Source organism: Castanea sativa, chromosome 11 (assembly GCF_040712315.1).
Source record: "Castanea sativa cultivar Marrone di Chiusa Pesio chromosome 11, ASM4071231v1".
Classification (NCBI taxonomy): Eukaryota; Viridiplantae; Streptophyta; class Magnoliopsida; order Fagales; family Fagaceae; genus Castanea; species Castanea sativa.
The window spans coordinates 6029692-6050826 of NC_134023.1; the positions used below are offsets into that span (position 1 = coordinate 6029692).

The 21135-nt window shown below is 30.4% G+C and overlaps 1 pseudogene; it reads right to left on the minus strand.

The window, feature by feature from the left end:
• Positions 1–198: 198 nt before the first annotated feature.
• On the minus strand, positions 199–20588 carry LOC142617616 (putative LRR receptor-like serine/threonine-protein kinase At1g56130; annotated as a pseudogene).
• Between the last annotated feature and the right edge of the window lie 547 nt (positions 20589–21135).

The window sequence follows — 21135 nt, forward strand, 5'->3', positions numbered from 1 at the left end:
ACAAACTACGCTTCTTCCAAAAGAATGTAACAAATGACGGTGTCAAACTCACAAAAGGAGGATTGAAAAATTCATGCTAAACAATTCCATCTGTGATGATTTAAATACATATTCAATTAGGAATTGAATAATTAATACACAAAAAGTTCTTCAATTTACACACTTAGATAAAATTTGAAGAAAAATAAAGAATAATTCTCATTGACCCTCACTAATAATCTCACCAAGCATAAGCTTAGATTCAATTGCTGTTGAATTTTCTGTAGCAACCACCATGCTTGTACTTGCTGATGATGAGTTGAAATAGCTAGTATCAGTTCTTATAGTTGCACCCTCACTCAGTACATTGGTTATATCATTATATGTCCAATCCGTCAAATATCCTTGCCTTGAAGTTACAGTGCTCACTTCAATATCTCTTGAAAGCATTCCCACCACACACGACATTGATGGCCGTAACGTTGGGGATGCTTGAGTGCATAGAAGAGATACTCCTATCAGCTGTTTTACTTCTTTCTCATCAAATTCTGATCACATTTTGGCACACTATGCAAAAAAGCTAGAAACATTTGTAACTTGGATTGGGGATACTCCAATACCCATTGAGTCTACTTTGACTCAAGATGTATTGTCTTTTGACATTGATTAATAAAGTTATAACATTCTTATCAAAAAAAAAAAAAAAAATTCTGATAATGTAGAGTCAACAAGGTCTACTTCACGGTTGTTTTCATGTAACTGCCAAGCTTGAGAAAGATACATGTGTTATTAGAATAGCTTTACAATATTGTATTCAATCCAAATTCATACTTTCTGTTTCAATGAGTCTAGGTGTTCATAATATAGTCTAAAGATATTGGTAATAAGAACAATATTGTATTCAATCCAAATTCATACTTTCTGTTTTCAATGAGTCTAGGTGTTCATAATATAGTATAAAGATATTGGTAATAAGAACAATATTGTATTCAATCCAAATTCATACTTTCTGTTTTAATGAGTCTAGGTGTTCATACAAAGGCTCATTTTGTGAATCTAACTTTTGCATAAATAAGAACAACCAAAACAAAATAAAACTTACTTAGTATCTTGAATTTAATAAAATAATTTTGAAAGAGGCTCCAATTATGGAGCAAAGTGGGCTTATTTTCAAATACTCTAAATTAGTAATTAAAATTTATTTTGCTTCCTTTGGACGTCCAAACTTTCCTCTTAAGAAGATCCAAGTTTAATTTATTTATGAGTAATGCTACAGGCATAAACTATTTTATAACATTTTTACAAAATGTTGATCATGTGGTCAATCTCTTATTAGTTTTCATTTAGGCCTACCATTAATATCACATTTTCATTTACCAATAATCACTTACCACATCAACAGTTTGTAAATTTTTTTATAAAATAGTTTGTACCTCTAGTATTATTCTTTATTTATCTAGAGCAAAAAAACAAAAACCCATTCAATTAATTAAAGATAGATAACAATCTTATACATGGAGTGCAAGAATACTGTGCATACCCATTTAAGCAGATATATCTTTTCTTCTTCCAGGCTTGAGTTAGCATTTGGCCTCCCACTAACAATCTCAAGAGCCACAACACTGAAGGCAAACACATCAGCCTTCTCTATAATGTGCCCACGCATGACATACTTTGGTGCAAGATACCCACTACATCAGTAAAAATCGCACACAAACTTTAGTACTAACATAACTAAAAAATAACAAAATAAAATAAAACGATTATGTAATTCAAAAGGACAAGGTGACAAGCTAAGACTCTAGGGTCTTACATGGTCCCTGCAACGTGGGTGCTGATGTGTGTCTTTTTATCATCATAAAGTTTGGCCAAGCCAAAATATGATATTTTGGGGATGAGATCAGAGTCAAGAAGGATATTACTGGCCTTCGCATCTCTGTGTACAATTCAAAGCCGTGACTCCTCATGAAGATAAGATAAACCTCTTGCTACTCCCAAGCATATATCAAAGCGTGCTGACCAATTGAGATTCAAAGTTCTATTTCCTATCTCATGCAAGCTTATAAATTTAATCTACATAGTATAAATAACTAGTTACACACACAGAAATAGCAAAGATGGGTTCACATACCAAATAATGCTTGATCAAGACTTTTATTCTCTATATACTCGTACACAAGGAGTTGTTTATCTCCCTCAATGCAACATCCATGCAACTTCACAAGGTTACGGTGTTGCACAACGGATATAGTAGCAATCTCAGCTATGAATTGGTTCTTTCCTTGGTGTGATGTTACAGAAAGTTGCTTCACAACAACTACTCTCCCATCATAAAGTGTTCCCTATTACAAAGTACCAAAATATTGAAGAAAATATTTTTGTTAAAATAACCACATCTACATATGATTTTAATCCATTAGAGTAAATTAAAAAGTAGGGTTTGGCTAGTTAGGATGGATGGCTTAATATATATAATTTACACTTCTTATCTGATTGATGGCTCAAATCAAACAATGTGAAACAAAACAATACAATATCCATTTATATATAAAATTTTTAAGGATGAAACTCAAAACATTGTAGTTGCTTAATAGTAATCTTTAAAATGAAATTTTATGTTTAATCATTTTCAATCTCCTGCGGCTCATACCATTGAAAGGAAAAGTATTCGCAGGGATGATAACATTTCCCACATATAAATGTTCTACAAAACACTAGATAGCCTTCAATTCATTTGGTCCAAAATGTCAAATTTTTTAATAATAATAATAAATAAATTTTTTTAAAGTGTCTCCTTTTTTCCTCCAATGATACAAGCAATACAGTAAGCAAGCTATTAACAGCAGAAAGGTCATCTTATGGATTCCATTTCATAGATCTGGTAAGAAACCATACAAATATCTAGGAAAATAAAAAGGATAAAAGAAAATAAGAAAGCTTTACCCTCCAAAAAATGTAATTACTCAGCTGCTCAAACTTTAAACCATCCATGAGAATATTAAATTTTTGGAATCATCAATTCAAGATTTTATATGTAGTATTTTTTTAGAGATAATTACAACATACTGCTAATCTCACAGCTCGAACCCTTTCTCCCCTACACCCTAAGTACTTTGTACAAGAGGAGGTGTCAATTTAACTACAAGGTCTTAGATGATTTTATACATAGTTTGTTTGAAGTGAGACTACTTAGAATGTGTGTCCGATAATTATTTTTTGGCCAAATTATATTTTAAACCATATAATTTGAGTTGATTGCAATTAAACCCCATGCTTAAAAAAAAAAAAAAATCAACACACACCTTGATCTTTGAAAAACATTTCACTTCACCCCTCCATCTATTTTTTCTCTAACATCATTTACCATAAACATGCCTAAACAATGGTGTTTTGCAAAGATTAGTGTCACAAAAATTTGACACCACATAAAATTTAGGGAGAGAGAGAGAGAGAGAGAGAGAGGAAATACAGCATTATTTTGGACTTAGCAAGATTCACCATTTTATAAGTAAATGACGACATAGGTAATATGGACAGAAGCGGTTAATTGAAACCTTTGATAAAATACTAGGTTGTTCTATATGTAACCTTTTAAAGTTTAGGGCTTATTTGAAATCAGCCAGGTTTAAAATATAAATTACCCCTTTTTTTCATGAATTCATCACCCACTATAAGTAGATTTCTGTAAATCAGTGATTTTTAATAACAGATTCACTTCTTAAAATTGGGATATAGTGGCATAAAATGGACCTCATTTCACCATATGACGCTTTGTTTTATAAGTATACCAAGTGTAAAGAACAAGTTGCACTGAAGATTGAACAGTCCTACAAATCCACAATAGCCCAAAAAAAGGAATGTGAATTTGTGATATGGCGACTTAGACAAATATGAATTTGGGAAAATAGCCTAAATCAGAAACAACTAGAAAATAAATTTGTTCATTTGATTAAGAACTTTGAATAAATTTCGACTCAAACGGAAGTTGAAAGATAACAATAACAGAAGATGCATATGCATTAGATCTAGTAAAAGAAATAGTTTATTGTTATATATATATATATATGAGGTTATGAATCTTCATTTATTTTTGGGTCAATTTACTTCTACAATAATTGCAATTGCCAGTATTTCACCAATATAACAGTACCAAGAACCAAGATATAATGGTAAAGAGTGCCACGCAATTTCAAAACAAAAAGAAAAAAGAATGTATAGGGGATATATACCGGAAAGAAACTAAAAAAAACAGCGATGTCACAATCTATTATTTGTTAATTGTTATTTGGTTGGACATAGCAATATATGTACAGTCGCTCTAACTTACATCAGGCAATCAAAATTAAGGCAATGGCTTGGGTTCAGCCACTAAAGTACTTACCTTATAGACAGGTCCAAATCCTCCCTCTCCAAGCTTATTATCAGGATTAAAATCTTCTGTAGCTGTCTTTAGTTTAGCACAGCTAAAAGTGAATGTTCTAGCATCTATTCCAAGGAGCTCTGCATTTCCAACATACACACGGGTTGTAACACTGAATCCATTAACTAGTAATTGATTGCTTGAGTGATTTCAAGCAGAAAATGCAGTAAGGTTTTTACAATTCTAACTTGAGAAAATCTCCTTTTCTTAAGTATCAACCATCAATATGTTTTAGTCCAAAATGTTGACTGAAGCTGGAGATTCGGCAGCAAGCTTAATATATGAAAAGTTGTCTACAGCCTGGGGCTTCATGGGCCCATAACTTATGTTTCTACCTACTCATTTTTGTTTATATGTCGGTTTGTGTGTGCACGTGTATTATGCAGAAACATATAAAGGAGAGGTTTCGGAAAAATTGCTTATGTAAACATGAAATGATAGACTGCATTTTGTAATATAGCATCACATGAAAAAAAGAATTCTATTTTTCTAACAACTAGTTGCAGACCCGCACGTTGCATGTGATAATTTTTTAGATACAATACTATTTTAGTCTCTAGACTTTATAAAAAGTTTTATCATATTTTTCATAATCTTGTCTACAACATTTTTTCCATTATCATATATTTATTGGTTGATGATTTGCATAAAATAGACATTAAATAAGAGGTAAAACTATTCATTGTGTATGAAGATTATGATTATATATATAATTTTCCTAGTTAGAGTTTGATTAGTTTTAAGTTTAAATTTTGTATTATTATATTTAATTGTTGATTATTGATTTAATTAAGTGAATGTAATGGTTGATTTTATTGCACTATAAAATTTTCAATGTCCTCTGTATAGCCATCTTTATTTTATTTCTTATTCCTCTTGACCACCTTTTTATTTTCCAAATAACAGTTATTAATTTATGTTTGATTTCATTTCTTTTTTCTTCCTTCATATAAAAAATAGATATCATGGATGTCTTAAATAGTTATAGATATAGTTACGTTAATGGTATGTCAAAAGTTTTTTTTCCTTCTGAATCTTCAAGGAAATATGAAAGGCATTTCTCTAATTTGGTCTCAATCAATTAAGATATTCATAATAAATTAACGAAAGTAATAATGAGCCTTAAATATTTTTAATGTATGAAGTGGTTAGATTAGTGGTATGTCAAAGGTTTTATAAAAAAAAATTTAAAAATAATTCCAAGGAAATGTAAAAGGCCTTTTTCAAAAAAAAGGAATTGTGACTTTTTGAATTGTAGAAATACGATTGTTTTAAATTACCGTGTTTATAGATTTCATTATTAAGTTGTAGACATCTAAATCAAAGTAAATGAATATATAAATGCATAATTATATGTAAAGTTACAACCGCACAAGATAAATAGCCATAGATAATTTTTTTATTATTTATGAATCATTATTTTATTGTTTGCTTATAAATATCTAAATTGAAGTTTTTATTTTGAAAGAAACAATCTAAATGAAAATAGATGAATATGTAAAGGTAAAATCATATGAAAAGTTAAAACTACCCAGGATAAACGTTTAATCACCAGTAGATGTGTGTTTTTTGAAGACTAAAAGTATACATAATTGCTTTAATTGGAACTATATAATTATACAAATATTGTTGCAAGTGGTTCCACATTTGCAAATTATCAAATTTGGTGACCTTACAAAACAAATATTCCATTTTGTAAAAAGCTTTACATGAACTCCTCTTTTGTGACAACATTTTTTTTTTTTTTTTTTGCTGAAACAACTTAAGAATATTAAGACTTAAGTTAATACATGTGGTAGCTGTAAAACATGTCAATGATATGAAAAATAGAAAGGTTTAAATATTTAAAAAAAAACATTTTTAGTAGATTGTAAAATTAAACATTTTTTTCTCAATATTTTATATAACTTTTTCCATAAGATCATATTGTTGGCATCCTTTAAAGATGATACATAATATTTTTTAGAAGAAAAAGAAGAAGCAGAGACAACGCTAACACATAATATAAAATTATTAAGTTTGCATGATTTAAATTTGTGGCAAAAAAAATATTAATGTATCTATGATAAAAGTTTTAATCTAAATGATGTATAGTAGTTCAAATTTTTTTGAGACTTGATTCAAAAAGTTCATTCTCAATAGCTTTTTACGTCTACAAATTACTCAATCCATGGGTCTAGGCACATTCAAAGGGTACTATCTAAATTATAAATTATATGACTCTTAATCACACAAATATTTTGATTCCCCTAATGTATGGTAAAGAAAGGCAGGTTTGTGTCTAGCCATTTTCTTTATTTGCGCTATATAATTTAATAGTATGGACGATGTGATTGGATTTAAATGTTGAATAAAATAATTTGAGAGGAAAAAAGAGTAAAAATAAAATATATAACAATAAGCATTAAATTATCTAAGTCATTCTATGTAATATAATAACATTATATTATTATATACTATATGTAGAATGTAGTAAGATAATATATAATCAAAGAGAATATAAAAGATAACAACTTAAAACACAAAACTAAATTACATCAACCCAAAATAGAATTTTAATTAACACAAAAATTCATCAATCTAAAGAATTGATGCAATAAAAATAAAAATCAAAATGAAAATCAAACAAAAAATGAAAAACAAATTGAGAGAGAGAGAGAGAGAGAGAGAGAGAGAGAAGTAACTTTTTTGTGGGAGAAAACTATGCATAGAATGAAAAAGAAAATGTCAAATTTGTAGTAAGATGTTGAGAATAAGAAGAGTCAAAATAAAGGAAGATAAAAAGGTAGAGAAATAATGATATTAAGGTAGAAAGTAGTGGGGAGATGAAGAGGTAAAAGGAAAGGAGAGTTTCGAAAAATTAATAATAAAAATAATGATTGAAAGATATTTTAATTTTTAAATAATTAAGTCACCTTAAATGAAAAAATGTTTTAAAAAAATATAAGAAAAATTGAAAACAAAAAATAATAACGTAATTGTTGACATGATTCGATGTGAATGTAATAATATTAAATATTAGGCTTTAACTTTTAGTAATATATAAATATAAGTTAGAGAAGACTGAATGAAGTTTGACAGGTGACAACTATCATGTACCAGCAACATGATTTTTGGCTTAACTTCATCATCATTGGTTAGCAGTTTTCTTCTTGGAACAATATAGAAAACCACGAAAACAGAAACGAAGGTCAAAACTCCCACACCAACAATGAGACCTACAGTCAGACCAGTGCTATTCCTCTTGTTGCTTGGAGGTCCGCTACTAACAGTGGGTGTAAATTCTATACAAAAGTAAGATAGTCAATAACATGTGAGGAAGCCAGTACCTAATTTTTCTGATTTGCATCTACAGTTTTTGCAGTTTATTACCTGGGGTAGCGCTGATGGCTGAAATAGAAGGCCCGTAAGTACCTTGGGCAGGTACACAGCAAGTCCCTTTTCCAGGCCAAAAGAGATGGATTTCAAGGTAGTTTTCTGATACCTGAACCGCATTAAATTCCTTCTGAACAGCTACGAAGAGTCACCACCGGCTTCCTTTTGTATGTCAAAATCCTTTTCAAAAAATTTTCCCTAGATTAAACATATTCAAAAATTAAGAAAATACACAAATGAGCATAAGAGGAAGAGGGTAGTTATATGAAAACTGGAGAGGGACTCATGAAAGGCTTTGTTCAATATCCTTATCATGATAAAAGGCATATTTTTGGAAATCAAAACTACTTTGAGTTTTGGAAATTAATTGCAAAATAGTGAAGAAATTACAGAGGTAATGGTTGTGCCATACTCAACTAAAATTCTGAAAAAAATAAGAATTAATTAATACTTAGATGCTAAAAGCAAATTTGTGGAGGAGCCAAATAAGAGAACCTCCAGTGGCCAATTTTGGAATTAATTAGATAGTCTCAATTGTAAATATGCATCATATTTAAAGAAGTTTCTGCATTGATGAAATAAGACGGTCAAAATATTTGTTCCATACACCTTTTTGTGTGTGTGTGTGTGTGCGTGTGTAGATACATATACACTTACATGTCATCACAATCCCTAGTCACGGTCATGGTGTGTGATTTTATACTAGGGTGAAAAAACTTTTTAGGAAATGCAAACCTGATTTTAAATGAAAACACTATAATTCCAACATAATTCAATAATATGATGCAAACCTGGTAATAAATATCAAAGACCCACCTCCCAAGACTTTTCCAAGTGTTATTGATACTATTATCGAAAGTTGTTTCTGCAAACTGGAGGCTCACAGTGTACTTTCCATTCTCAAGCCCCAAGCCATAGTATCTTAATGATGAAGCAAAGAGTCGAGCTGTTTGGAACAGCTCTGAGTCTAAAGTTTTTGTAAACTGAGATAACGAAGAACTTGTATACTGAGGATTACTGGTCCCAGCAAAATATCCAACATTGCTAATTGTTTACATGTCTGTGTTAATCACATAATATGTAGCTGGACCAAGTGTCTCATTATCCCTCTCATACACAATCCCTTTAGAAGAGGTAATCTGAGGACTACCACACTTAATTGCAAAGTCATAATCTGGAATCCAATATAAAAGAAACACTCATTGATGTGTAAGCTCAGAAAAGGTGATAACTTTGTGCATTCATAAGCATGCTATGCATTTCAATAGTGGATGCTTGAATTCAGAAACCTAATCAATTCTAATAGTCTATTATAAATAAACTAAAATGTGAGTGGAAGAATAGTGTAATTTATCTGTAATTTGAATGTGTGACTTAGTACTAAGGAGAAAAGATTGACATACTTTAAATACTCTATTAATGATCACCAGTAGAGAGCTCTTGGCAGAAGTTCATTGACCTTGCAATTTGTTTCTAAAGAATATCATGCTGCCATTATCAATTGCTGAATACCGAATTTATAAAATAGAATATAGTTGCCGATTTAGCCCTACCAATATTCATGTCTACTAAAAGTTTGGAATGCCTTTTGATTTTACTGTATCCATATCAATATTTTGTAAACATTTGAACTTTCAACATTCTTCATAGAAGCACCAATCGTAGTGTATAATTCTCTTGTTGTGCGGCCTCTACCTACTGATTCTTTCCATTCTTACAATCAAGTGGGAGTTTGTAAATGTACTTACATCTTCCATTGCCTCGATTGCAAGGAAAACTTCGTTGAAGACAGTTCAATCCTGAAGGCAAAACACTAAAAGCAGGAGAGAAATACACTTAGACAAGGAATGTGATAACGTTGCACATGAAACACCAATTATTAAAGCAGATATATCTCCTTGGTACACAGGTTTTCACTTGTGTAAATGAGAAAAGATCTCTTGGCGATATGCAAATAAACGTTCTCCTATTAATACTACTAGTAAGCTTCTCGTGCGATGCACGGATACTGTTGTAATGTTTTATGTAAATTTATTTTTGGAAAATATTAGACATATATTATAGCACATTTATTATAAAACTTTGTTAGTAATGAGTTCATCATAAAAAATAACAATTATAAATTTCTTATATATATCTATTATAATTATTTTGTTCAAGTAATGAGTAATAATTAAAACCACTTGGAGTAATATTGTATAATAAAAGTTGATAAAGACATATTAATTTATTCTATATTATTTATTTTTATTATATGATGTAATAAAAAGCTTTATTACGAAATCTTTGTTTTTTTCTTTAATCTTTGTTATTAAGGTATGGTGATGCTTGTTGTCATCATCAGTTTCTCTATTTTCAACGTTTGAAGTTTAGTTCATCCATATTTGTTCAATTTTTGAGTCTTTATCATTTTTTTCCTTTTGTTGCATCATTTGTGTTAATCACTAATGAATTGGCATCGAGATATTTTTAATTGGATCTTACAAAGTTTGGACTTTGTCACTAAGATTTTTCATAGTATTTGCATTTATATTAAATTTCAATGATGTTACAGTTTTTTGTAAATATTTTTATTTTTATTTTTGTTAATTTTGGAATAGTGCAGCAAAAAGAATTAATATATCATATTGAATTGTGTTTTTTTCCTTCTTCCATACCTTTTTATCATTTGAAGGTGCATAAAAAATCTTAGCAACTATGTAATTTTCAAAACTACCCTTTAGATTGAATTCATTCAAACGAAGTAGAGAAATCCATTTTTTTCCTATTTTTTTTTTCAAATCACGTGGAATTCGTTCTCCAATATCAATATTTTTACAATAATTTAAATAAGTTATACCTCAGTTTATTTTTCAGCAAAATATCTTGTAGATTTAATTAGGATTTTCTCGGCATCTCAATCAAATATCACAAAATTGTTTTTGATAGTTGCATCAAAAACTTCAATTTGAATCATGTATCTGAAGTAGTTTGCAATTGTGTGTGTGTGTGTATATATATATATATATATATATATATATATATTAGTTATAGTGAGATAAATATATTATAAATATTTGGAGGGTATGTAGTTAATGTGAGTGTCTCTAACTTTGGGATAGAAAGATTTATTTTTATTTCACATTTTGCATACCAAAATGATTTTGCTTGTGGTTTGACATTCCTTTCACCAAGTACGCATAAAATGTAATACCAACCTATTGTTGTATCAATATTACTTATTATTACAATACCTTAGCAGTTTACATCTTGCAATGAACTTTGAAATTAATATATATTATTTTTTTAATTTAAATAATATGATGTATGATTTTTTTTTTTTTACGTAAATGATGAGTATAAATTGAAATGATTAACAAACTTGTTTCGTAGAATCTCATTCAATGCATTTTATCTTTACTATTATCTTCATAATATTTAAAAATAAATCCTCCTATGAAATTTTTTTTGCATGTATTTTTGGTATTTCTTGTGTAGGATCATTTTTTTACCATTCCTATCATTGATTTTTTTAAAGAAAATATTAAGTTAAAGGCATTTTGTGAGATAGTATATGATATTTATTAGACTTTTTTGTTATTATAAATTTTAGAAATATGCACTTGTTAATTATTTCAGTAACTTAAGAATCTTAAGATTTATATATATTTTTGTTGCCCTGATCGATGACAGAGAATTGTCTGCATAAATTGCATAGAACATTATTAATAGACAAACGCTTATTGAATTGAAATTGGGGAAAAATGAAGATATGATTTCATAAGGATGAGATTTTCTAGAAGTATCACCTATACGTGGGGGAGGAAGAAGAGAGTTTGTAAGAGGTTAAGAGATTTTGCTTTGATTTACATATGGGAAAGGTCAAACTTGGGTCATAATATGTAAGGTAAGAACTGGCTTGAGTTTTTCATAAGGTTTGGTCTACTTTTAAAAGATAGTTTATTTTATAGTGAATTAATTTTGGTCTAATGGGTCTAATTGTCAAGAATAGCCCATATTTTATATAATAGTAAAATGAAGTTATTATGATATATTGGGTAACAGTAAAAAAAACTTAATAAAAAGAGGTAAAAAATGCTAAATTTATATAATAGTAAAAATAAGTTATTATGATGTATTGGGTAACGGTTAAAAAAACTTAATGAAAAAAGATAAAAAAAATGTTAAATGCAATATTAGAATGCCATGTGGCAGGACAGTAAAAAGAAATTACTATAATATATTGGATAACAGTAAAAAAAAACATAATAAAAAGATGTAAAAAAATGCTAAATTTATATAATAGTAAAAATGAGTTACTATGATATATTGGGTAACGGTTAAAAAAACTTAATGAAAAAAGGTAAAAAATGTTAAATGTAATATTAAAGTGCCACGTGACAGGACCTCATGCACTCTCACATAAGATCTCTGCTTATATATATATAGATATTGATATTGATTAGGCAGAATTGGTATGTTGGTGGGGGGGGGGGGGGGGGGGCACTAAACGAATTGGGACTTGAAGGTCCCCTTTACTCTACTAGGCATCGAATCAACTAATTACTCTAAATATTTTTTTAATGTGCTATATTAAGAGAACATAGATTAGATGTTCATTTGACCATGTAAATCTCAGAAAGATGATATAACTAGGCTTTTTATTCTAATTAATAAAATTATATACTTCAATTTGCATATTTTAGTGACTGATGACTCCTGAGTTGTTGGAGCTGGAAACTCTATTTGTCATGCCTAGGATCTCCACATGTGAGCCAAATATTTTCTACTTCTTTCTTTTTTTGTTCAACTTCCAGCAATTTTCAATTAATTTTACTTTTTTCTCTTTCACTTCCTAATATTTTCCAACCTTCTTCACAACAAACATTAACCCTACGTACCCCAAAACCCAGCAACAAATCCCAAATTAGTTTGGTATCAAAACTTTATTGTCCTGCATCGGACGCCCATTGGTCCAAACCTTTAATGGACTTGTTTAAGTAATTTACATGCATGACAGAAGCTAATTGATTTTCTATGTATAATTTACTGCTATTCAAACATTATAATTATCAAAAGTAGCTAGTTAATGAAAATTTACACTCCACATATTCCAAAACGTTTGAGAGGACAACGATTTTAAACTAGATTAGAAACAACAATTTGTTTCATTATGGTAAAACTCAAGTATTAAAATAAAGAAATATAGCATGTAGAAATTTACCTGCTGTTTGAACTTTCTTTTGTGAAATTGTTGGCAACTAAATTACTGCATGTTATACAAAATAAGATCTGAATGTCAGTTATTATTTGAGAGTCGCAGGTTATAGAAAATCAAAAAAATAAATATAATATTAAAAATTTTCAAATACAATAGTATACATACAGTTGCAAATTTTGTTCACTGACCCAAGAAGGAAAGCTTCCCTCTAAATTATTGTAAGACAAATCACTGCAAGCATAAAATAATAAGGATGTTAGATACATAATCCATTCACTTTGTAAACAATCCCCGTTCGATACTAAATTAGGCATTACTCGAGTAACACAGATGCTTTAAAACAAAATTTTAAATCCAGAACCTCTAGTTTTCCATGTTTGCTAATGATGCCATTCTTGTTTATGTTATTAGTTACACTTGGAAATCTATGTATCTCGCAAGGCATTATTCTTTTCTGAGACTATAAGATTTGGACAGTACAATTAAGCCAGTGGTGATATAGAATTTAATTTTTTCTGTAATTTCTTGCTTCTAAATATACACGAAACACCCCCCTCCCTCCCCCACCAAATAGGAAACACATCATCACTTTATAGTAATCACTAAATTATTACATTTGAGATAAAATCTTTGATAAATCATAAATGTGTCATAACCTCCCAATGTAAAAGCATATTCTCCATACGATTATTTTAGCTCACTATATATAAATGTTCAAGCTCATATAAGATTTAGGGATGTGGTACTCAAATCAAAATACCATTCTAACATAGCTTAGTGCTAATAAGAGACAGGGTCATAATACCCCCTCTCAACATTAGATTGAATATAACTCCTTCTATATATACAGTAAAGATTCAAAAAAGCCTGGTGCATTTAATCAACAAATAAGGGAGTTTTTCAATTAAAAAGCTAATTGTTGGACACCTAAATTTTCATTTTAAATGTTTCATCATAATGTTAAAGGCAAATAATGTCTTATGCACTTACATGTTGAGAAGAGACGTGCTTTTTTGTGAAGGCACTGTGCTGCTTAACTTATTATTTCCAAGGAACCTGATAATGAACACAATAGACAATCTTCAATACAATAAAGAATAATATTGCGATGTATAATATGCAATTAAGAAAATGAGGTATATTACAAGTAAGAGAGTGAACTCAAATTGAAAAGTGAGACTAGAATCAGTCCTGTTATATTGTTGAAGCTCAAATCCTGAAAAAGTAAAACAATATTATTATTTTTATGTATTGACAACAAAGCTATTGTCTGTGGTTGGGTGATATATAAAACTAGTTATCTACAAGAAGTAATTAACAATTATAATCCTTATGCAACTAGAGCCAGTAAAATATAAGTCAGATACGCCATCCCAACAAGAAAAGGACGGAGAAAAGATAAGACAAGCTGAAAAGAAACAGGATGGGTACAAAATACAATGAAGTGGCCCCTTATTCAATTACAAACAGAGTGAATTCATTTTGCAAGCCATAATTAAACTGTACTGGATGGCGTATCTGGCTTATTATTCTTTCTTCAGGTTGGGGTTGTCCAACCTATTAAATAGTAGAAATGTACCGGTTCCATTGCTTGGGCATTACTTACAGTTGTGTCAAATTTAAATATTCCCCTATATTGGATGGAACCGAATCAGAAATATTATTATTCCTCAGCACCCTGCAATGCATAATTAAACTGTCAACATGGATATTCATAATTAGGAATCTGAAACATAGACACTTCATAAATGCCAGTGAAGAGCTCACATTAGACAAATCACTTATTCTCCTACACATGAGATTGTTAGCTTTACAGATTTGCAAAATACAAAGCAAAAGTAACCAAGAGACGTAAACACTCACAACTCTGTCAGAGAAGTCAAATTGGAAAAAGTTGAGGGTATTGGACCTTCAAAAGAGTTGCCTTCAAGCCTCCTACAAAAGCATTTTGGAGTAGTCAATCATAAATTGTGCACAAATGCAACTTTTCAGTAGAATGTACAAGTAAACGCTAAAATTTTCTCAATCAGAACTCTTCAATAAACAATATTTCACTTTGACTTTGTAATAAAACTTGAGCCTTATTAAGCATCATCTAGAGAGAAACAAATAGGATAGGGTTAGCAATATCACCTTACAAGGCAGTAAGCTTTGACCAATTCCCTATGAAGTCAGGTATCCTGCCTGTGAGTTTAGTGTCTGATGCCCACCTGAGACCACAAGAAGTATTTCCTCACAAAATCAAATCTCAATTTTTTGTTCGTATATTCATCATTATATAAATTTTAGAAAGTTTGCAGTTCAGAAAAGAAGTAGCAAGCTAGTTCTTACACTATCAGGAGGCTTTTCAAATTAGCAAATGTCGAAGGAATCTCACCACTAACTCCAGAACTATCATTGTAGCTGTCAGGGTAATGAATTTACATGAATCAACTGATACTTGATCTCCTATCCTCAGCACAAATAAAATTTAGTAATTTCAGTTAATATATAAAGACAAAAGGACAACTCTCAAGACATCATTAGATTATCGTTCACGTTTCTAACTTGTCATGAGAACAATCTTCAAAATTTCTCATGGTAAGCATCTACAAATTAAATATCAAATTTAACATGATTGCTGGCACCAAATCTCTGCAATAGCTGTACCATTTCCACCAAATCATTTGTGCTAATAGTGATTGACTCTATCATGTAAAATATATTTTAAAAAATTATGACTACATTTTTTTCTGTCCTGGGATAAGATATATAGTCTTGCATATGCAAAAAAAAAAATTGTTATATAGCATATAAGATTTGTTATCACAAAGTTGTTAAGAGCCTGGTAGATCAACTGGTTGGGATCTTTTGATGTTTTCAAATGAGACATCAAGGGTTCAAATTCCCCTCCCCCAATTCTCAAATTATCAAAAAGATTTGTTCTCACAAAATTCTAACTATCTTTAGCCACAAGCATGATATTACTAGAAGCTTTGCTAGAACAATTTCCAAAGTCTGCCTCACCGAGCTATAAAATACAATTAAATTGATTTCAGAAGTGACACCAAAAATGGAAAGTTATATTAATTGTGCTATAACTTACAGCTCTTGTAATTTCACTAAATATCCAAGCTCTGATGGGAGAGAACCAGCGAAGTTGTTTGTTGAAAAAGACCTACAAAATTAACAAGTAAGACAATATATGAATTTTAAACTAGGATTTGATTCTCTTAGGTGTAGATCATCAAGATCAAGTATGTGAAATGAAGAATTTTAGCCCAACAAAAAAGTAATGTGAAATGCAGAAAACATCAAAATAGGTGTACAATTGCATCAGGTTGACTACTAAATTTATATTTTTGTAAAACCCTTCTTCATATATATTTAATGGGAAGTTACACTTGCATCCTGTGTACCTTGAACCAAAGACCTTACCCTCCACACTATTTTGAGGGAGGAGGAAATGCCATTTGAGATAGTTGTCATTGAAAAATCCCTTCTTCAAATATATTATAATAAATAAATGGTTGTAGTTGAAGACCACTTATACCTAAAAAACACAAAGAACAACACCACCAAGACGCCACATAAATGACTTACAAATTTTGAACAAGGTTAACTTACAATGAGAATAATTCAGTAAGATTTCCTAGTTCTTTTGGAAGTGTCCCTGATAATGCATTGATGCCAAAATTCCTAATTTATTAAACATAAGAAAAGAGAAAGGTTAACTAACATTAGATGTACTATGTCCTATGAGTTTCATATCAAAATTCAGATAGGCTTATAGGTATTGCATGCGAGTTAAATTGCCAATGGATGCAGACAGGTTACCTGTCAAGTAATTTTGGCCCAAATCCCTGTACGAAATGTTGGAAACTTAGCACATTTAACAGATTAATGAAAATGAACCATCTTGAAAAAGTGGAAAACTAGTACACCACATCTAGTATAAATTTCAATTAGTTAACATAACGTAATACAGTTTCAAGGTCTAAGTTCAACCCTATCTTACATGGAAAAGAAGGTAATCAATATTCATGCAAAAGGCAAGTAAACAAACACATAAATAAGAAATTGTACAGATTGAAGAGGAAAATCAAAGTCCATAGATCTTCTAGGATTCCTCCAAAAACACTCACGGCATAAACCTTCCTGAGAAAGAAAATTTAATAATAAAATAATAAAACAATCAACCATGAAAAGAAAGATTCATATACTGAAGATGCTCGAGATATTTTGAAGTATAGGCTGTGTACTATTACATTCACCACATCCTAGCTCTTTCCAAGTTTTGCAGAATTTCCAAAGATTTTTAATTTTAAATCCAAAAAAAAATTATATGAAATTAACTTGTAGATTGTTAAGTGGGTTCCAGTTAACTCAACTAGTAAAGTCTCTGATGGTTGAATAAGAGGTCCAATCCTCGTGTACACCAAAAATTGATTGGTGTCTTAATTTGATAACAAAGAGCTATTATTAGAAGCAAACGTCATAAGTTGAAACTTTCTTTAAAAAATAAAGCTTATGGATTACTAAAAATAAAAAATTGTAAGCTTACATTAAATGATTGCTAAAGAATCCCCTTACACTAGTTTTTTACAGGAGTAATGTTTACATATAATGATGAGTTGCCAATTAATGGCCATAAAGCCTAGAGGCATTCCACTTTTTCCTTATGGGATTTGATCTGTGGTCGAATCCCCTTAACTTACACTTTGCAAAAATAATACATATAATGTTAAGGCCTAACTTGATTATCCTTTGCAAGGATTTTGTTCTAAATTTTGTGCTAAATGGCATTTCAACTTGTGCTTGTATATCCCCATCATTAAAAAAAAAAAGGAAAAAAAAAAAAAAAAGCTAGTGCTTGTATACTCCAATGGCATAAAATTCAAGGTTTTTTTATTTTTATTTTTTTATAACTAATTTAATTGGAAAAAATAAGACTATTTCATGCAAAAAAAAAAATGCAGAATAGACATGAAGTAGCCAAAAAAGTACAAAGAAAACTAACTACTATGTACAAGAAAGAGTAGAGTTATAAACATTAAGGGAATTCCTAGATGTGAGTCCTCAAGTTCGAGACCAATCAAACAAAGTGTTTACAAACGAGCTCGAGGCAAGGAATTGATCTCTCAAGCTCTCCACAATTTCAGGTTTATGAAACTTTAGGCTTTAATTTGTTAATTTTGGAATTATAAGGTTTGGTTTGTAACTTTTTAAAGTGTAGGGTTTAAAATGTAATATAGAAAAAAAAAATATTCAAAAGAGAGACACATAATTTAGCCCTTGGGTAATGCATATAAATTGTAAGTGCAAAACTTAGATACAGTTCACATTGCTTAAGGATGTGTTGTGTGCAGTAAAACTTGTCTCACCATTCTTTAAAAGTTACCATAATTTTTTACCTTTTAGTGGAGTTTGTAGATTGCATTTGTGTCAAAACCTCATTTTCTCTCCTTTATGTGTGGGGTATATGTTTGTTTCTCAAAAAGAGAAACTGGATAAAGTTAATTTTACATTAGGTTCTCTGATTAAATTCAAAACACATGGTTGCATTGAATAATGAAATACAAATAAAATTATATTTTAAGGGACAATTAAACTCAATACAGCTATTTTTTTTAAGGGACAATTAAGCCATATTTAAGTAATTCTAAGCAAAAAAAGCATTAAAAAAAAAAACCAAGTGGATATAAAAGAGAGACACGTACAATTGGGTAACGTGGCAAGTAGTGCTGTTATTAAATGAACAATTGCATTTGATCAAGGGGTTGTGGTTTGGGTCATCGAAAATGGTGGAGTCAATGGCTGGTCCACTGCATGGTTCCCCACTTATATTCCATTGCTTTGAATTTGTTGAGATCCCCCATTTTTGAAATATTATATTCAATGCTCTAACTGCAATCAAATTCGCAGTTATTGAATATCATTTTGATCATAATAATAATGATTTTGTTTGAGTTAAACAAAACCACTAAGCCTGTCAATGATAAAATTATTTGTTTAAAATGGGCTAAATTATTGTTAGTGTTGGAATTCAATTCAGTAAAATGCTTTTAGTCCTTGAAGTCTCAAATAAGCGCAACCACTTCACATAAAAAAGTTACATTATAGTTTTATCAGACAGATAAGTAAGGAAATTAATTGCAATTAACGGAATTTAAAACTTTGACCAAAATATGCCCATTCTATAATCTTGATAGACCAATAGTTTATTTTGGTCTAAAAATAGAAACTTTAAAAAGTTATACTTAAAAAAATCCACCCCAAAAGAAAACAAAAGGTTATGTATTTTAAATAATAATAATAAAAATAAAAATATTAATAATAATAATCATCCATTTCAAATCATTCATACCCATCACAGTTTAAACTTTCAACTATACATACATATTTTTGAATTGATTATATCCAAATTTAAATCTTAAGAAGTGTTAGCCCTAATTAGAGATGGGCTTCATATATAGCTAGGCTTTGCCCATGTTTTCCTTTACCCCATTTGTTGGGTCAACTATAAAAAAAGAAAGAAAAAAAAATAGATATCTTGTTCCAAGCACTTGTGGACCTAACCCACTAGAGTGTTGACCCAATTAATCTCATGGCCCAGATCTGAACTAAATCAAATCCTTGAGGCTTGACTTACTTTGACCACTGGCATGGGCTTTAGCCCTTGAATAATTTGTGGGCTTTGTTTCATGAATGGATTCTTGGGCTGAAATTTGGGTTTTTTGTTTAGTAAATCTGTAGACTCAATTTTAACAGGGTGAATTTTTTTTGGATATTGGGCCGTGGAAGTGGGCTTTGTTTCACGGTTTGTTGCTTTAAAAATGCCTCCAACAATATGTTACTATATACCCGAATTTATAAGGCATCCAAGCCCCACTACTTTTTTTTTTTGTTTTTTTTTTTGAGGAAGCATTATTTAGTATTTGGCATTTACCAATTTCCATCACCAATATCAAAACTACAATATCTATTTTACTTTTCAGCAACATGATTCTTTAGTTTGTATAATACTGAGTATGAGGCTAGTAAGCCTATTATCAATTTCAACCATAGATATGGGGAGGTGAACACACGTGCGAGGTTTTTTTTTTTTTTTTTTTAATTAAAAAAAAATTTCCATTCATAGAGAATCAAGCTGCCGGGTGCAAATATTGTGCCTGCTTTCCTAGCAGTTCTTTTAGCTAGATTTGCAAGCTATAGCAGCACGATCAAATTCTAAAAGTCCTTACAATTCTAAGCCTTATACTTTCAACTTTACATTCAACAATTATAAACCAAACACAGTTTTCGGTAGTCATCATGTTTATTAGTTATAAGTCCTAACCAAGAAAATAAGAAAAACAAACTTTAATATAAGTAATGTATCCGTCATTTAGCTTAACTAGCACATTTTAGTGTTTCTAACGGAGACATCCAAAGAAGACAAAGCACTCAGCCAGGAACAAATAATGTGTAAGGTAAGAGAGAGAGAGAGAGAGAGAGAGAGAGAGAGAGAGAGAGACCTTCAGCAGGATCTGTAGCAGCTTGGGATTGATTTTGAGCTTGAGCTAATTCAAACAGGTGGCCAAAGATGCAAGAAGCACAAAAAGCTAAAACTAGAAGAGGTGATGATCCTACCATGACTTCAATTTTTCTCTATGAGGTTGACTAACAAAATAGATGAGCATTCATGCAACAGAGCTAGAGAGAGATAGCAATAGAGGAAGATAAAAGCTTCTCCTTGACTTGCAAAGCCACCAAATCAATCTCTGACAAATGCATTTCTTATTAAGCCGAAAACAAAAAAAGAATTTCCTAAGTATATATCCAGATCCCCACGTTCGTATCCCCTTGGTAAAACACTAAAAACTACATAAACTGCCGATTGGGACATAAGGGTTGACCATTGTTTAGTTATAAAAACTACAAAATTCAGTTAGGATGTCACATCATGCCCCACTCACAAGCCTAGTATAGTTGGCAACTTGGTAGTACATATTCACATTTTATTTTCGGGTTAATTCACAAGCCCCGTATAGGTGACAACTTGGTATAGTTAAGTGTTCTACTAGGAAGTCTTCCTCTAATTTGCTTGCCTTAGCGTAACACACCAATAACTCATGTAGATCAAATCTATTGCTTGCCAATCAAGTAACATCCTTCTTTGGTGTAACTTAAATACAGACAA